The following is a 17,826-nucleotide window of genomic DNA, read 5'->3' as shown; positions in this document are numbered from 1 at the left end:
TAAAATTCTTTCTTTGTTGGATTCCATTTCTCTCTTGGAGGTGATCAAAACAACTCAAACTATTTTCTGTTCTGAAAACATACAGGTTTGTTATCAGAAAAGAGGAAGGCTAAGGTATAGCTTTCTTTGGGCATTGAACTGAATGTGTAAAGGCATAGGGTAGGTAGAGAAGAAGTATATATGCTAGCCTGCCTTTATCCATCCCACATCTATGTGTTCTGCAGAAGAGGAGACATAATCAGCTAGATTGAATATGCTTATAGCTCTCCATGTGAACCCAAACCCTACTGGGATCCTGGGTTATCAGAAACCTGTACTATTTCATGCTCCCCAATCAAATGTTCCTAGAACATCTGATTGGACTCGCACGCATGGATGAAGTCAACACATGTCAGACCTTGTGAGTCAGTAGAAGGGAGGGGGAACAGTCAGGAGTGAGAAGACATCATGTTTGGACTATCTCTCGTGTCCAAGGTCAACTGGCTGAGCCGTTGCAGACACCTGCAGGAGACTGGCATGAACTGAGGGAAAGGGGGGCTGCATACCGGAGTGAGGGAGGGGGATCTTGTACTTGTTGGGCTGTTTAAATTAGGCAAAGCGCAGGAATATTCATTTGCAACTTTTTTTCACCATTCTGTACACTTCTTCCATTAAAACAGTTCTCCTGTATTTATGTATGAACTGGATTTAATGGTAATAGAGTGTTGCAGTCATCACATACTATTTGGGTTCAAGCCAAAGTTGGTATACCAGTCCTTGGGACCTCCCAGCCGAATATGTGAGAGATAAGAAGGCCAAGGGGCAGAGCTGTGCCAGTGTCCTCAATGTTATGCTCTCATATTCCTTTTACTGAAAAGCCTAACTGGACACAGGTTTTTGTTTTTGTGTTTTGGGATGGGATGGGAGTGGCAGGCATGAATGTGGAGGACCAAAGGGTTACCACAGTTCCACCAAGAAAAGTGGAAACATTTTGGGAAGTGGATTTCATAGAGCTGAGGAGGCTGAAAGAAATTGCAGTGAAGGGCATAGTGCTTTTTGATTCTAACTGAAACTCCCCACATAAAATATAAATAGAAATTGAGCCATATGTCAGATCAGTATGACTTAAGGATAATTTGTAAAAAAATATTCATCAGTGTGGAGAAGCAAGCCTTTTGTTTGAAGTTCACAGCGTGAAAACAGTGAACCTGTAGGAGGGATTCTACAAATAAATTCATGTGCCTGAATGTGGATCTAGATTTCTGTAAACCTACTGATTGCTACACCAGGTAGGGCTTAAACAGACAACATCTGGAGGCCTGAGATGCTGGCAAGCAACATTGATATTATTAGCATGCACCAGTGCCAAAAAGCCAATGTGCATGTTGTATCCCTAACTGTATGGGATACAGTCTCTTCCATTTTGTTTGAATAGTAGAACCAGGGGATCATACCACAGATCATTTCTCCTTAGAGCCGTGTTTCTCAACTTCGGCATGCTGGCATGCTGGCTGGGGAATTCTGGGAGTTGAAGTCAACAAATCTTAAAGTTGCCAAGGTTGAGAAACACTGCCTCAGAGAAAGAATCACTCATTTCATGCATTTCACACAATATTCACAAGATTTTTTTGTTCCTACAATCAAACTTAATGCTTTTTTTGAGAATTATGTTTCAGACCTGGTTTTTTTGCATGGCTTTTATGAACTGTAAACTGGAATCAAATAACTGAGAAAAGATTTGTCACAATGCATTGTACAAACTCAAACATGTATGTAGCTATTAAATTCCAAGCAAGAATGTGAAATCTTGCTTGATAACCTATGGATGTGTTTCCTCTATTCTTCCTTAATTGAAGAAATGATCTGAAATCCACAGAAAATTTTAAATTAATAAACATAGAGTAAATATATCAAAATCAGACCCACCTTTAAAGACTTACAACTTGAGGTTAGTTACATGGCACTGAAATGAGTTCTATTCTTGGTAACTATATGGACAAATGCTCACCATCTTCACATGCCTTAAGTAATAACCCACAGATCTTCCAAAGACTTTCTGCTAATGTTTTTGACCCCTTTCCTTTACCTTGTCTGTTGTCTTCCTCATTTTTGCTGTGCAACTTCTAGCTTTATTGGCTGAGTTTAAGTGGACATGCAGAGTCCAGACTGGATTAGCTTTTCATACCCCATCTAAAGCATAACTTCAAAGAATTGACATGTGTGAACAAACACCATTATTCTTCATTCCATACCACATTATTTATATATTAGTATATTCTGTTTTTCAATAACATTGCCAGCATGACTTCAACAAATGTAAAGCAATATGATTAATAACTACCCAGAGTCATTGGGAGTTAGGTGACATATAAATTTAGTAAATAATAATAATAATAATAATAATAATAATAATAATAATATAGAATAAATCTCATACATGCACACAAAATACCCAATTTAATTCCGAATTGTATCTCTCCTCTTTTCATGCTTATACTATAAATGTTTATATATTATAAAATAGTATGTTAGCAAAGCTGGACACTGTTTCCATTTGAGAAATTAGGGAGTTACTTTCTGTCAGATGTTGCTTGTAAAGTAATCAGGAGTTCCCAACATATCTCAAGTACTTCCCCAGTCCACCAAGCAAGCCAGCAAATATCCATTCATTTGGAAGAGCTGGAGAAAGAAGCGTATAGTATGTACGTGTATATGCGTCTATGTGTGTGTGTGTACACACACACACACACTTTTGCACTGCAGTGGTCAATCAACTGTTATATTTCAGGCTTCATTCTTGTCTGCAATAGAGATTCTAATCCAGTCACATCTGGAAGTTTTATGCCAATTCTAGATGAGAGCTAAACTAAGGGCCAACTGTCTTCAGACCTGTGATCTATTGTCATGTCTGAGTGGAAGCCTGACATTACTGGTTAAGACGGATGTGCCAAGCATTCAACTTAGATAAAGCAGCTTTGTATGTATATTTATGCATTTTGTGTACAATAGTTGACTGTAGGTTTGGCAGAAGAATGGCCTAAAGGTACTAAAAAGAGCCCTCCTTTAATTGGCCATTCAAAACAGATTATATAGCCATCATTTTTAGAATTTCAAAACACAGTGAAGGTACTAAGCAGATTCAGTTCAAAAACTGGACAACTGACATCTTACAGGTATATTTTCAGCAAAGGTGATGGGTAAAACAAAACATCAATTGTTGTCTGTGTGTGTGAGTTTGTGGGGGTGAATGGATTTGCAAGACCTGCCAAAATGGATTCCTCTATTCTATGGACTGCAGCATTTAATAGAATGTAATTATGCACATGTTTGTTGAAAAACTCACATCAAACATTTTTATGAGAAAAGCCTCTGAAACAGAACATGTTTCTGAAAGTCAAATAGAATTTTTTTTTTAAAAAAGAAATTGCTAGCCCTCCCTCCCCCTTACCTCTAGGTAATTAAAGTAACAAAGGATGGCAGAAAGGAAATTTGAATTTAAAAGATTTCTTGGAGAACTTATGTTGCATTTATTATGGTAAGTTCCTTATGAAAGCTATGTATATTAGGGAAGAGTGAATAAAAACAGATGTGAATTTAATGGAGATGTTAACATGCTCCATTAGCAAACCTGACAGACTAGAATGCTAACCCACTAATATGGACAGTAAAATGGACTGGATAAATAATTGTTCCATACAAGATAGATCTTGTAATTGTGGCAAGTATAATTAAGTAGGCACAATTCGATAATTCTACATATGTTAAGAAACAATTACTCAAGTTCAATAATTGTTTCCTTTTGGAAGTAAACAGAATAATCAAAATAATGCTAGGGCATCATGGAGAAAGCATACTGCTGGCAAGGGAGGATAATGGCTTATTTTTGTAAATTCCCATTCATTTGAGCTGCGTGTTATTCATAGACATCTGAATCAGAGGACCACATTATTCTAATCTAGAGTGGCCTTCTGGAAAAAAAGAGCATATAATTGAACCCATCAACACTTCAGTTTCCGTATTAAAATGCAAACGACTCCATTAAAACACAGTTTCAGGAGGGTGCTTTGTTTGTCTATAGTACCCAGTGCACTGAGAGAGAGGTATCTTCTACTATGTGGATGTGAGTAATATATGCTGCCTGCAAATGGCCCATTAGGTGGTATGGAAGTGTGCAGATATTTTAAAATAGAGTAAATGGCTAGAGAGAATATTATCCATTCAGAGCTGATATGGAAGTCAACCTACTGATTTATAGCTGAAGTTCCCTATAGTAAGGAAAGTGACGTGACAATTTTGAAGCTGCAGACTGAGGCAAATGATATGTCAAAGGGAATATAAATTTTCAGTAATAATGCAAAGTGCAGAGACATAAACAGGAGAGGCGGAGACTCGATGAAGTGTTGAGAGCTAAGATTTGCAGTGTTAACAATTGGGCAGCACATCCTCTGCTTTTCACCATACAGTGAACCCTGTACCAGCTTTTCATAAATTAGGAGGGGGAAAACAACAACAACAACCTCTGATGCATTATTTTGGGTGATGCAGCCATTTAATTAGCAATTGGCATTTCTGAAACAAAGAAAAAAGTAGAGATTAAAGCATATTCCCGTGATCACTTTATGCATAATCGTTATGGATTTACTCATTATTTTGGTTCACAAAATGTACATATTTTTAAATGTTTTGCTCTGCTTTCCCAAACCGACTGATTCTGAGACTTAGTAGGAGAAGGCCTTGGGATAGGCTGGTCATGGAGCCCCTTTTGTGCAGTTTTAGTGTAGATCCACCTCCCTCCACTGAGCCACAACTGAGCATCCTGGATGGATAGCTTCAGAGCTTCTCCTTTCTACCATGTCCTATAGTAGGACCAGCTATTTGTCCAGTAGCCACTCCTTTTTTTCCTTCTTTAAAGCCTTTATTGATTTTCAAAGTATAAGCAAAATACAAAATGTAGAGTACAGAAAAGATAGAATACAGAACTAAAGAAAAGAGAGAAACTATAAAAGTGCAGAAATAGATAGAAAATATAGAAACTTTTAGTAACATTATTTCTATATAATCAAACCATTCAATCATCAAAGCCCAAAATCAAAACTTCATTTTTTTCAGATACAAACAAATAATCCAAAAGCGATTTCCAAACAGAAATCAACCCACTCACAGTATTTTCTCTTATCAATGCTGTCAACGTAGCCATTTGTGCCAGTTCCATTAGAATGGATGGTTAAATCCATTCTTCCATTGTGGGAATCTGTGGATCTTTCCATCTTTGAGCATATAAAAGTCTTGCTGCTGTAATCGTGTATAGAAACAGTCCCATGCTGTTTCTCAAGCTGTCTGTCCACCAAACCCAAAAGAAACAGGTCTGGTTTCAGCTGTATATTCATTTTAAGAATCTATTGGATCATAACACATATTTGGTCACAGAATTTCTTATCTTTCTCACAGGTCCACCAAAGATGATAGAAAGTTCCTTCACCATGAGAACATTTCCAGCAAAGAATAGCCACTACTGCCAGCCAGCACTTACATCCAGATTTTCACTACTCTGTAGCATTTTGTCAGCCCCACCAGGTAGACCAGGCCAGGAATCAGCTCCACACAGTGCTAAGACTACTTTAATTGAGAGTGCATATAGTAACAGAACCTTGTAAATTTTATTGAGCTATATTTCCTCCCCTTCTTATATCCATGTAAATTAGGGAGTTTCTGTCTGCGACACTTCCACATACTTTCTGCTCGTTTTGGACTTAAGATATGTTCTTCCCTTTGTTGCTTTGGTAACAGATCTCACCTAGGTCATACTCCTTACTCTCTACACATATTCCAGACACCAGCCTAGCCTTCTTCCTTTCCCTCCAAATGCTCTTCCCACTAGAACCTAGAAGGTTAAGGAAGCTTTTTCCCTCAGTGAGTTAAAAAGCACATGCCCCTCCAACACCATTTTTTTCATTGCTATTTTTTAAATAGTAATTTTATTAAAAATTACAATTACAAAGGTAAAAACTAATGCAAACTAAAAAACATAAAAGAATAAAAAGAAAAAATAGAAAGTGCAGAAAAAAGATACAAAGAAAAAGAAAAAAAAGAAAAAAATAAGAATATAGTAAAGAAAAAGAGAAGAAATATATGAAGAAATGACTTCCCCCTTCATCACAAGTATTAAAAATTTTAGGAACTTATCACCTTCTCTTAATACACAACAAATAATCTCCTCTTCCTATACCCCATCTCTTCTCTATAAACAAATCGTTAAAACCTCCTTGTTCAGTCTTGGTCAGCAAAAGTCCATTAAAGGTTATCAGAGATAACAATATATCTATCTTAACCTTGATCAAATAAACCAACTTTATATTCCTTCCGTTTACTTTGAACAATCTTGATCTTTAGTCCCTTCAAATGATGTCCTAGAACTTGATTTCTTTTCATTTTTTCTTTGCCCCTTTTCACAAAATTCTTCAAAGGTTTAACAAGCCTCTTTTGTAAATCCAATATAGGAAAATTATCCAGGTTACACTCTTGGTTTGTTATTTGTATATCCCTTTTAATTATTAAGACATCAGACGGTTTCTTTTATATGTCCAGTGCAGCATCTTTTTCCATATCATTCTTGTAGCCTGTCATTTGTAAATCCACTTTCAAATCAGTCTCAATCATGTCAGGTGATACTTGTTCCTCTTCCATAACATCTTTTAAAAACAGTCTATCTATAGAGGCAGACACTCTTAAATTTAACTTCTGATCCATTGTTCAAAAATATCCTTCAGTATGTCAGATGTCAAAATATTTTGCTTCATTCTATATTAGTAAGTCAAATTTAAGTGTTTTTCTCCTTTATTTGTAATCTTTAGTTCCTTCTAGTTCCCTTTAGTGTCCAATTTTTAAAGTCTCATCCTATCATGTATTTTTTTTTTAAAGAGAATTCAAAACAAAAGCATTCTCCCACAGGAAGGATTCTTATAATTAACTCCAAAATCTTATTTCAAATCTATCTGGACCCTTAGTCTGTTTGTAACTTTCCAAGATCAAAGTTCTATCATTCTTTCACTGTTTATTCAAAAAACATTTTTTTTAAAGTCCTTAAATTATATTTAAAACTTTTTTCACTAAGGATTGAAGGAAACTCACCCAGTGTTGTAAAACATGTTGATCCAAAGGTACCTAATAGCTGAAAAGCAGTTAACAAGCAATTTCCAAAAGTGATTACAAAAGGAAGTATGAGAACCCAGTGTCCTTTTGAAGGCACTGAATGTGGTTTGAGCAAGATGACTATTCCCTCGTCAACCAGAGATCTAAACCTGCTGGAGACTGCTGTCTTGCAATCTCCCCACAAGGAGCAACTGTATGGAGGACTTATAGGTGATCTCAATCCCTCTCCTTGTCCAGAGAGGAATTATGAAGAGCCGCTCTACTTGCTTGCTCTTAATTCTGCCATGGTTGTTATTATTATTATTACTACATTATATTATTACTATCTTTTTCTCCACAGGACATAACTTATTCAGAAGTAATGTTCCAAAGTTACTACTGGCTAGGCCCCCGTATCTCCTTCTGAGATAACTAAACTCATTCTTTAGCTAAAACGTAGTATAGCCCCCAGTGATTTATTTCCAGCAGAATTATTGAAGATAAATGTTAGCTGGTGGGCTCCAATATTGCCCAACTTTTTTTACTCACGTATACCATTCATTTTAGAAGCCAGCAGGCTGGAGCAAATCTATCACTGTCCCATTATATTAAAAGGGGAATGAAAGAAATCTAGTGAATTATTACACAGTCTGCTGGGTATTGTAAGCAAGCTTTATGCAGACAACTCTGTTGGAAATTGGTGGACTGGATGCAGCAAGATAACATTTTAGTGGAGAAACAAGCCAGATTTAGGGAAGATAGGTCATCTTTAGACAATTTCCCAGTCCTTCAGCATCTAGATGAAAAACATGGTCCTCAACCTTGGGAAAATTTTATGCAGCTTCATTTGATCTGATTCCCAGTAACAGGTTATAGGGAAAACTGATTGCCGCCTCTATTGCCTGGCACCTCCTTACTTTAGTTACAAAACTCCATGAAAAAAACAAAGGCAGATTTAACATGGTATTTGAGGATATCTCATTTTTTCCTCTTTTTAGAAAAGAATGAAACAGCCCTGCATTTGGCACCTATCTTCTTTAATTTTCACATAAACACTTTGAGAGTCCTCTAGGCTCCTTGATCCTGTGGAATAAATTTTCAAGTTCATGGGTACTTGGGACAAATTTAGACTTAAAATCCTGTGGCTTTTCTACTCAAAGCCTAAGCCCAATCAACTTTGAAAGAGTCTATCAGAACAGTGAGTCAGGCTCAGACCTTCAGAAAGGTCTAAGCTCCAGCCCAAAATGGTATAACTCAAGCTTACTTGGAAAACCCTTCCTAGTAGCCTCTGGTCTTGCTAACATCCTTTGCTTAGTATAAAGTACAAGTTTTATGTACTACCTTCATCATCGCTAGAAGGGAGATTTAATAGTATTCTCATGTCCATTCCATGATAGATACAATCTAAGATCTTAAAAGATCCCAGAAAATTAGAAGATTAGCAAGCCTTTCCATAACACCAGCACACATGAATCAATGCATTACATCCCTGGCTATGGATCTGGGAGGATATCATCACTTCTTTTCTAAGTCCTCCTCCTCCTCCTCCTCCTTCTCCTGTTTGGCAGAGTGGAAAAAAATCCTCCCTGGCATATAACAAAAGTATAGTATAGTTGCAATCCCTTCATAGTTTCATGGATTGTTAATAAATTGGGACTGATATCTATAATAAATACAAAAGTTTTCTGTGTTTTAAAAGTTTTCTTAAAAGTGTTTTAAGAAGGAAGCTCTGAACTGATTACAGTAAGCTGTGCCTTACATTTCAAAATGTGGGTGAAAGCAAATGGTAAGGTAGGTGGAGGAGTAGCAGCAGGTATGCTTTCCAAAGAATAACGAAAAGAACTAGTAAGACTAAGTTGCTTTATAGAATTGCCATGTACACTGTTCTTTTGTTTGCCTTCCCCACTGAGAATTCAATTACTATATGGGATAAAATGAAAATGACCTTTAAGCATTAATTATCTGTTTTTAAATTCTAGATTTATTATATATTTTTCCCAAAACAAGAATAGTTACTACTAGTAGTGATTATCTTTGATTTTTTTTTTTTTTGCTCCAGTAATGAAGCAAATCGTCCATACTAATGTACAGACTTAAAATTTTGGCAGTCTTAAATTAGTATGTTATTAAAACTGGGTAAAGCTTTTAAAAAAGCAATTAAAAAGTAAGCCTAACTAATTTATCTACAATAAGCATTTTCATTACCTAGAAAGGAAATCCTACATTTACAGAAAGCAAGTCCAATTTTTTTGGACACATAGTCATTCTAATGACTATTCTGAAGTAAAGTCCATTAAACTCTGTAGAACTTATTTCCAGATCAGTAAAGGTAAGAATGCAGGACTTTATTAATTTAATTTTCTCTTCTGAAAACAGGGCAATGAGTTCTTGAAATGTATGTTTGTTACCCAATCCCAGGTGCATTTGGAAGAACTTCTTTAGAAAGTTTTTGAAAATTTTGAAGTGTTAGGAACATTTTAGAGGTCACTAAAACAGTTAAACTGGGACTTGGGAGCTAGATGAGGGTTCTTTTAGGAATGCCACAAACGTAGGTCACTCATAGACCAATCCCCGTTGGAATTTTTTTTTTTAAATGACAAAAACTATGTACAAAATAAAGCTTTCTTTTCCAGTCATTTAAGCATGACCTATTACTTGGAATTATCAGGGATCAACTCAGCATTGTCTCATAAGCATAAGGGGGGTTGCTCTTCTGGACTTCAGAAAACAGCTGAAAACCTGGTTTTGTCACCGTGCTTGGAGTGGGGAGAGGAAGAGCCATTCTTGGGGCTGGTTAGTTCCCTAGCCCTGCAGGGACCAGCCTTACCCCTTTATGGGCTGAATTTGATCTGCCCTTACTTGGATTTTATTATATTTTATATTTATTGAGTATTGTTATTATTTGTAATTTTATTGAATTTTACATTGTGTTTATTGTGAATGGCCCAGGGTCCCCCATGAGGGGGAGATGGGCGGTGATAAAAATATGATAGATAAATAAATAAATAAAAAATCATATCTCTATTGTGCTTGCTGAATATCACATGGGTCACCTGACTTCCTCTTCATCCTTCTTCTTGGGCTAGGGGATTAACAGTCTCCATTACCTCATGGGCAGACATGCAAGCAGGAATGCAGCTGCCCCCAACAATCCTCTGCTAACAAAGAACCAGTGATGATTAAGTGCTTTCTACTGTGAACCTACCTGTATCCAGATCTACTGAATAAAAGTAAGCTATCTCTATTTTTCTTCATCTAACTACAGTGTGAAGACTGAATTGATTTCTGAATGTGATTAAGTCCTTTTTTGGTTCACGCTTCTGCTCAGCAAGATTGCTGTTAGCTGCTTAGAGTTCTTTTATTAACCTTTAAAACTCCATCATTACTTACAACAAAAATGGGTTTAATTTTATTGATTTGCTTGCTCCCTCCTGTTTGCCAATGCTTTTCAATTTTACCCTTCATTTAGTTACTTTAACTCACTATAAATTCTTTGATCATTACCTGCTAATCTGCTAAGAGTTGGTTTGAACTTGGTTGGTTTCAGACAGCTGAGTGCAGAAAGCTAGATTTTCCCTCAACTTTCCTTGTCCTGACAACCTTTTCTTTCAAGCAACCTTGGCCACCATTGGGCAACTGGTGCTGGGTTAGCCTGACTGGTGCTGGGTTAGCTTAATTTCTGTCTCCTGAATCCATATGTAACAGCTTCCTTCACCATCACCTCAGTACCATCTAAGCTGGTACAAGTTTGGCTGGGCTGGTGCTGCTGCTGGCTGGGAATTTTTTGGTCCTAGCTGGGGCCTGATGCTGCATTCAGCAGGGCTTGTTCCCTTCATCACTTGTGGCTTTGTATTGCTGTCTGACTGTGGCTCCTGCCTCTACTCCCAATAAACTCCACCAGCCATTCTCACTGGTGAAACTTTCGTGCTACAAATGACTTCCTGGGTTGGCTGACTTCCTCATTCTGCCACTGCTCTACTCTAGTAGTTCATCAGGCTAGCTGGGTTTCCTGCCACTGCCTTAATCTGTGCAGACCACAGTCAGCCAACCTGCTGGCTGGCGCCTTCTGTGTTCCACCTCTCTACTGGGCCACTGACTGTCATGCGCTGCCTCCCCCTGAATAACAATCAGACACTGGTTTGCGAATCAGGCTCTGGTTTATTGCAGGGCAGGTACAGCGTTGGTAGAAAAAAGCTGAGAGTGACAGGAGCGCGCCGGTGCGGGGTTTAAATACCCCGCGCCAGTCAGCGCCCCCTCGCTCACGGTCACGTCACCCCCCTTTGTCCCATGCGTTGCCCTGCCGGTGGGTGAGGGTTTCCGGGATCGCCCATCATCAGGTTTCCATTCTTCTGCTGATTGCTTTCAGCTGGGCGATCCCCGTTGTATTGCCGCTGATGGTTTGGGTGGCTCCGTGATTCATTTGGCTATTGTTTGTTGGCCGTTAGTCGTTGTAGGTTGATGGCTACTTAACTTGTACCCCTTCACCTATTTCCTTGTCATTGTCATGAGTGCCATTGCGCTGATGACTTTAGCTCAACGGCACTCATGACATACTGCCCCCTTTCCGAATAGTGTTCTCCCTCGGGTTTCTGGGTTTTCCCCGTGGAGCTGTCAAAACGCCACATTTTTTTTTTTTTTTTTTTTCAAAGTTCCCGCCGGAGTAGTTGTCGCCCCTCCCTTTGCTCCTCCCTCTACCACGTGCCTTCCCAGGGTGTGTCCATGGTGCGCATGCTCGGGTTCTGACCTGGCGTGCGCATGCTCCAACCACACCCTGTTTGTTTGGCTCAGTTCGGCGAGGCGAGAGGCGTGGCTGGTCGGGTGCTTCTCAGCTCCAGGTAGGGCCCTTCTTTTCTTATTTAGAGTGCGTCGCCTTTGTTGTGTCTCCTGGGCGTTGCCCCCAGGTTGCCCTGTTGACTTGCTTGCCACTCCCCCGCGGCCGGGGGGCGGGGGGAGGGTGCTGGCGATCGTTTGTCACCACCCCGTGGGCCCGGGGCGGGGGGAGTGAGTCCCGGGGGGGGGAAGGTCCACCCAAGTCGCGGGCTTGGGGGGGCCCTTTCCCTTGGGGCACGGGAGGCGGGGGGAGGCCTGCGGGGGGGGGGGTTGGTTTTGCTGACCTTGGTTGCGGTTTGTCGGGGTATGCCCGGTGAAATGCTCTGGTCAGGTCAGGCGCGTTAACGTTGTGCGCCGCCACCCATTCCGGGTGGGGGAAGTGTTTCCACCTGACCAGATAGTGTAGAGTTCCTCGTTGCTTGCGGGAGTCGAGGATGTCCCTTATCTCGAAGTGGTGTTGCCCGTCGATCATAAGTGGTGCGGGCTGTGGCGTGCTTGGGTGCCATCGGGAGGTGGTTGCCGGTTTTAGGAGGCTGGTGTGGAACACCGGGTGGAGCCTCCGGAGGTTGTGTGGCAGGTCCAGGCGTATTGCTACCGGGTTCACTATTTGCGTGACTCGGAACGGCCCGATGTACTTAGGCCCCAGTTTTTTCGAGGGTTGGGTTGACTTTAGGAACTTGGTGGATAGATAGGCCATATCCCCCGCCTGGAACGTCGGTTGTTGGCGCCGGTGCTTGTCGGCCTGCTCTTTGTAAGCAGCCTGTGCCTCCTTCAGCGCCGCCGTGATTACTGGCCATGCTTCCGCGATCTTCCGTCCCCAGTCGCTGGCGTCCACCTGTGGTTCTGGGGGTTGAGGTAGCTCCGGTATGGGGACGAAGTCGCGCCCCGAGACTACTTCGAACGGAGTTTTCCCCGTGCTCGTGTGGACGGCGTTGTTGTATGCGACTTTGGTGAACGGGAGCAGTTCAGCCCAGTCGTCTTGGTGGTAGTTCGTATATGATCGTATAAATTGCTCTAAGGTGGCATTAAGAACCTCAGTGGCTCCGTCCGTCTGCGGATGCCAAGCCGTAGATAGGGCCTGTTGGGTCCCCGTCAGCTTCAGGAAGGCCCGCCAGAATTTGGAGGTGAACTGTGTGCCCCTGTCGGTCACCACACGTGCGGGACATCCGTGTAGCCTGTACACGTGGATGAGGAAGAGTTTGGCTAGTTGTTGTGAGGATGGGACCGACGTGCAGGGGATGAAGTGGGCCTGCTTTGAGAAGTAGTCCTTCACCACCCAAATGGCCGTTTTCTTCTGGCTGGGTGGGAGGTCCACTATAAAATCCATAGAGATTTCCTCCCATGGGCGGGAGGGTTCTGCCACCCGTTGCAATAGCCCCGCGGGTTTGCCTGGTGCCCGTTTGGCCCTAGCGCACGTTGGGCAGGACGCCACATAGGTTTTTACGTCTCGCCTGAGCGCGGGCCACCAGAATTGGCGCCGTGTTAGGTGTAGGGTCTTGAGGAACCCAAAGTATCCCGCTTGCTTGGCGTCGTGTGACCTATGCAAGATCGCCTGGCGTTGCGAGTCCGGGACGTAGATTCTGCCTTCCCCCCATGCCAGGTCTTGCGCCATCGTTACCTTGTCGGGGTTCGCCAGGAACCAGGGGTCGGTTTTGAGGGCGGCGGCGAGGTCCGTGCGCATTCCCCCTGGTAGTTGCGGTTGGCTTCTTTCCGTCGCCGGTTGTCCCGCCGTCGGCTGCGCCGTAGCGTCGAGCTGCCTCCGTGCGCCGCTTCGGGTGGTCACGGCCATCCCCAGTTGCGAGGCGGATAGGACCGTCCCAATGGTGTCTGGGGCGGGCTCTTCGTCTTGGGGCAGTCGGGAGAGGGCGTCGGCCAGGAAGTTCTTCTTGCCCGGCATGAACTTCAGCTGGAAATCAAAGCGGCTGAAGAATTGGGCCCATCGGACCTGTTTTGGGCTAAGGCGTCTAGGCGTTCGTAGGGCCTCGAGGTTCCGGTGGTCCGTCCAGACCTCGAATGGTTGGGTGGCTCCCTCGAGTAGGTGTCGCCATGTCTCTAGTGCCGATTTCACCGCGAAGGCTTCTTTCTCCCAGACGTGCCATCGCCTCTCTGTCTCGGAGAACTTCCTTGACAGGTAGGCGCATGGTTTCAGGAGCCCCGTGGAGTCTTTCTGTAGTAGGATGGCTTCCAGGGAGAAGTCTGAGGCGTCGGCTTGGACCACGAACGGCCGTTCTGGGTCCGGGTGCGCGAGGATTGGCTCCGTAGTGAACAGCGCTTTCAGCTTGTCGAATGCGGTCTGGCACGCGGGAGTCCAATTCAGCACTGTGCCTGGGTTCTTGGCGCGTCGGGTGTCCCCCACCCCTTTGGTTTTGAGGAGGTCCGTTAAGGGGAGGGCTATCTCAGCGAACCCCCGGGCGAATGACCTGTAGAAATTCGCGAATCCCAGGAAGCTCTGTAGTTGCCGTCTGTTGCGGGGCCGCTCCCAGTTTAGCACCGCTTCGACTTTTGCGGGGTCCATTTCGATGCCGTCCCCGGAGATTCGATACCCCTAATAGTCTAGGCGCTCTTTGTGAAACTCGCACTTTGTAGGCTTCGCATAGAGCTGCGCCCTTCTGAGCTTGTCGAGGACTTGCCTGACTAAGGTTACGTGTTCCTCGTGTGTTTTTGTGTAAATAAGGACGTCGTCGATGTAGACCAGGACCCCTTTAAACAGATGTTCATGCAGTACCTCATTGATGAGCTGCATGAACACCCCAGGGGCCCCCGCGAGTCCGAAGGGCAGTACCTTGTACTGGAAAGCGCCTAGGGGGCAGTTAAACGCCGTCTTCCATTCGTCCCCCTCCCTGATTCGGATGCGATAGTACGCCTCGCGAAGGTCCAATTTGGAAAAGACTTTGCCCGTGGACAGGTGGGTGAGCATGTCCTTCACCAGGGGTAAGGGATATTTGTTGGACAGGGAAGCCGCGTTTAGGCCCCGGTAGTCGGTACAGAGCCGTAGGGTCCTGTCTTTCTTCTCCCGGAATAAGACGGGGGCTCCGACCGGTGAGCATGCTGGCTCTATGAATCCCCTGTCTAGGTTTTTATCGATGAACTCCCGGAGGGTTGCCATCTCCTTCGGGGTCATCGAATAGATTTTTGGTCGAGGTAAGGGGACGTCGGGCAGTAGGTCGATCCGGCAATCCGTCTTGCGGTGGGGGGGTAGTTGGTCAGCCTCTGCCTCTCCGAAGACCTCGGAGAGGTCGGCGTATTGTTCTGGTAGGTCTGCTGGGTTAGCGGCGTTGTCTTGTGTGGTCGCCTCCGCTCGTCCTACCGTGGGGTTGCTTTTGCCGGCTGGAACTGGTGCTCGATACTCGCCGTCGCCGAATGTGAAGGTGCGGGTCGCCCAGTTGATCCGCGGGTTGTTTTTCGCGAGCCATGGCATCCCCAGGACTGCAATGGGCCGTCCGATGTGCGTGACTACGAACGATGTGCGCTCAGTGTGAGTGCCCATTTGCAGGGTGACCGGCTCGGTTTGTAGCGTGGCTGGTTTCCCTCCCGCTGTGGAGCCGTCCAGCTGGTGGAATGCCAGCGGCGTGGGGAGGGGGAAGCAGCGGAGGTCGAGTTTGGCGACTAGGTCGGGGTGGATGAGGTTTTTTGAGCACCCCGAGTCCACTAGTGCCGCGGCCGTGGTGGCTCCGTTTCCGGTAGAGAGTTGAATTGCTGCCAATATTACGGAGCTTTTGTCGTTTCGTTGAGGTGGTCCGCGTTGCTGTCCCACCGCCTGCCTCGCCACGCATCTCAGAGCAGGCGGGGAGCATTTCCCGCCGGCTGGTCGGGGTCGGTATTGTCCTCTTCCCCCCAGTAAGCGTCCCAGCTCTCTTTCGGTGTCGCTGTGGCCACGGTCATTCGGCGGTGAGGCGGCGGCCCCGGGTTGGGTGGTTTGGGGCTAATTTTCGGGGTGGGCTTGGGCGCGCTGGTCGGCGGTCGGTTGGCGAAGCAATCCGCCGTCTTGTGCCCTAATTTGCCACACCTCCCGCAGGGCTCCCGGTTGAACTTCTTTTTAGGGTATATGGGGCCGGCCATCCCCCCGTGTGGTGCGGGTACCTTTTTCCCGGCATCGTTTGTGTCTTCCGTGGTTGTCATGAGGAAGGTGCGGTGCGCGTGTTCGGCTTTCCCCGCGAGGTGGATCCACCCGTGTAACGTTTCTGGGTCGTCGCGGTAGAGGGCCCATTGGAGAACGTCGCGGTTGAGCCCCCTTTTGAAGATTTCCAGCAGGGTGGTCTCGGACCAGTCGCTGACCTTCCCCGCGAGGGCTTTGAACTCCAGGGCGTAGTCAGGGACCGTGCGGGTGCCCTGTGTAAGTCTTTGGAGTGCGCTTTTCGCCCGCACTTTGGCTAGGGGGTCTTCGAAGTAGTCTTTCATCTCTTTGATGAAAGCAGGGAAGGTGGCGAGGGCGGGGGAGCTGGACTCGTACAGTTGGACGTACCAGTCCGCCACCCTGTCTTGGAGTTTGATCGCCACGGCGGCGATCTTGTCAGCCTCGGAGTCATAGGAGTGTCCGTGCCTCCCCATGAACTCCCTAGCGTTGGTCACAAAAAACGAGAGTTTTGTGGGGGTCCCATCGAAGAAGATGGGGAAGTCCTTTGGGGCCCGGGCGTTTTGTGCGGCCCCGCCTCTCGCTTCTCGGGGTGTGGTGTCGGCCGCCTGTGCCGTCTGCTGGCCCTCCGCTGGCCCGTGTGGGTTCGATGCTTCGCTCGGGGTGTGGGCTTGTGCGGGGACGTCGTTGGGTGGCGCGGGGGGCATAAGCGCCTGGAGCATGGTCCGGAGTTCCGTCAGCTGAGCCCGCATGGCCGCGAGTTCAGCTCGTGCCTCCTCGTCCACAGCCCGCGCCGCCGCTGGGGCCGGTTCCGTTGGCGCGTCCTCGGGGGTGGGTTGCCGGCGGGGTTCATCGTCCCTCTGCCGCGGGTCCGCTTCCTCCGCCGTCTGATGGGTGTCTCCGTCGTCCTCCTCCGTGTCGAGCGCCGTGGGGCTGTCGCTCCACGCCCGTTGCTGGGGTGCGATGTGGGGCGCGGGGTCCTCCGCTGGTTTCGGAAGTCGTGCTGCTCCCTCCCGCGGTCGGGTTGCCTCCGTCGCCATCTCCCCTTGGGGTTGGAGCTGAGGCTCGGGTCGGGTTGGGTGGGCGTCCATGGCTCCGGGAGTCCGCGGTGCCTCTGGCCTTGGTCGGTCCTCCTCTGTCTCTTGCCGCGCGGCTCGCCCTCCTTGCCCGCGCCGTTCCGGCCTCATCTTGCTGGTCTTCTCGCCGTCTACTCCTCCCGTGGCTCGTTGTCGTCCGGTGGGGCTCGGCGAGGCTGAGTTTATGACTCTCAGCTTTATGTCCTGCGCTGCCTCCCCCTGAATAACAATCAGACACTGGTTTGCGAATCAGGCTCTGGTTTATTGCAGGGCAGGTACAGCGTTGGTAGAAAAAAGCTGAGAGTGACAGGAGCGCGCCGGTGCGGGGTTTAAATACCCCGCGCCGGTCAGCGCCCCCTCGCTCACGGTCACGTCACCCCCCTTTGTCCCATGCGTTGCCCTGCCGGTGGGTGAGGGTTTCCGGGATCGCCCATCATCAGGTTTCCATTCTTCTGCTGATTGCTTTCAGCTGGGCGATCCCCGTTGTATTGCCGCTGATGGTTTGGGTGGCTCCGTGATTCATTTGGCTATTGTTTGTTGGCCGTTAATCGTTGTAGGTTGATGGCTACTTAACTTGTACCCCTTCACCTATTTCCTTGTCATTGTCATGAGTGCCATTGCGCTGATGACTTTAGCTCAACGGCACTCATGACACTGACCTCCTTGCCTCTTCTCCCAAACTATGCCTGGATCCCAACTGAGTCTCCTATCCCATTTGCCGGCCAAACTCTTTGGGTCAAT

Source organism: Candoia aspera, chromosome 3 (genome assembly GCF_035149785.1).
Source record: "Candoia aspera isolate rCanAsp1 chromosome 3, rCanAsp1.hap2, whole genome shotgun sequence".
Lineage (NCBI taxonomy): Eukaryota > Metazoa > Chordata > Lepidosauria > Squamata > Boidae > Candoia > Candoia aspera.
The sequence above is the reverse complement of the archived record's forward strand: the minus strand, read 5'-3'. Positions refer to the sequence as shown.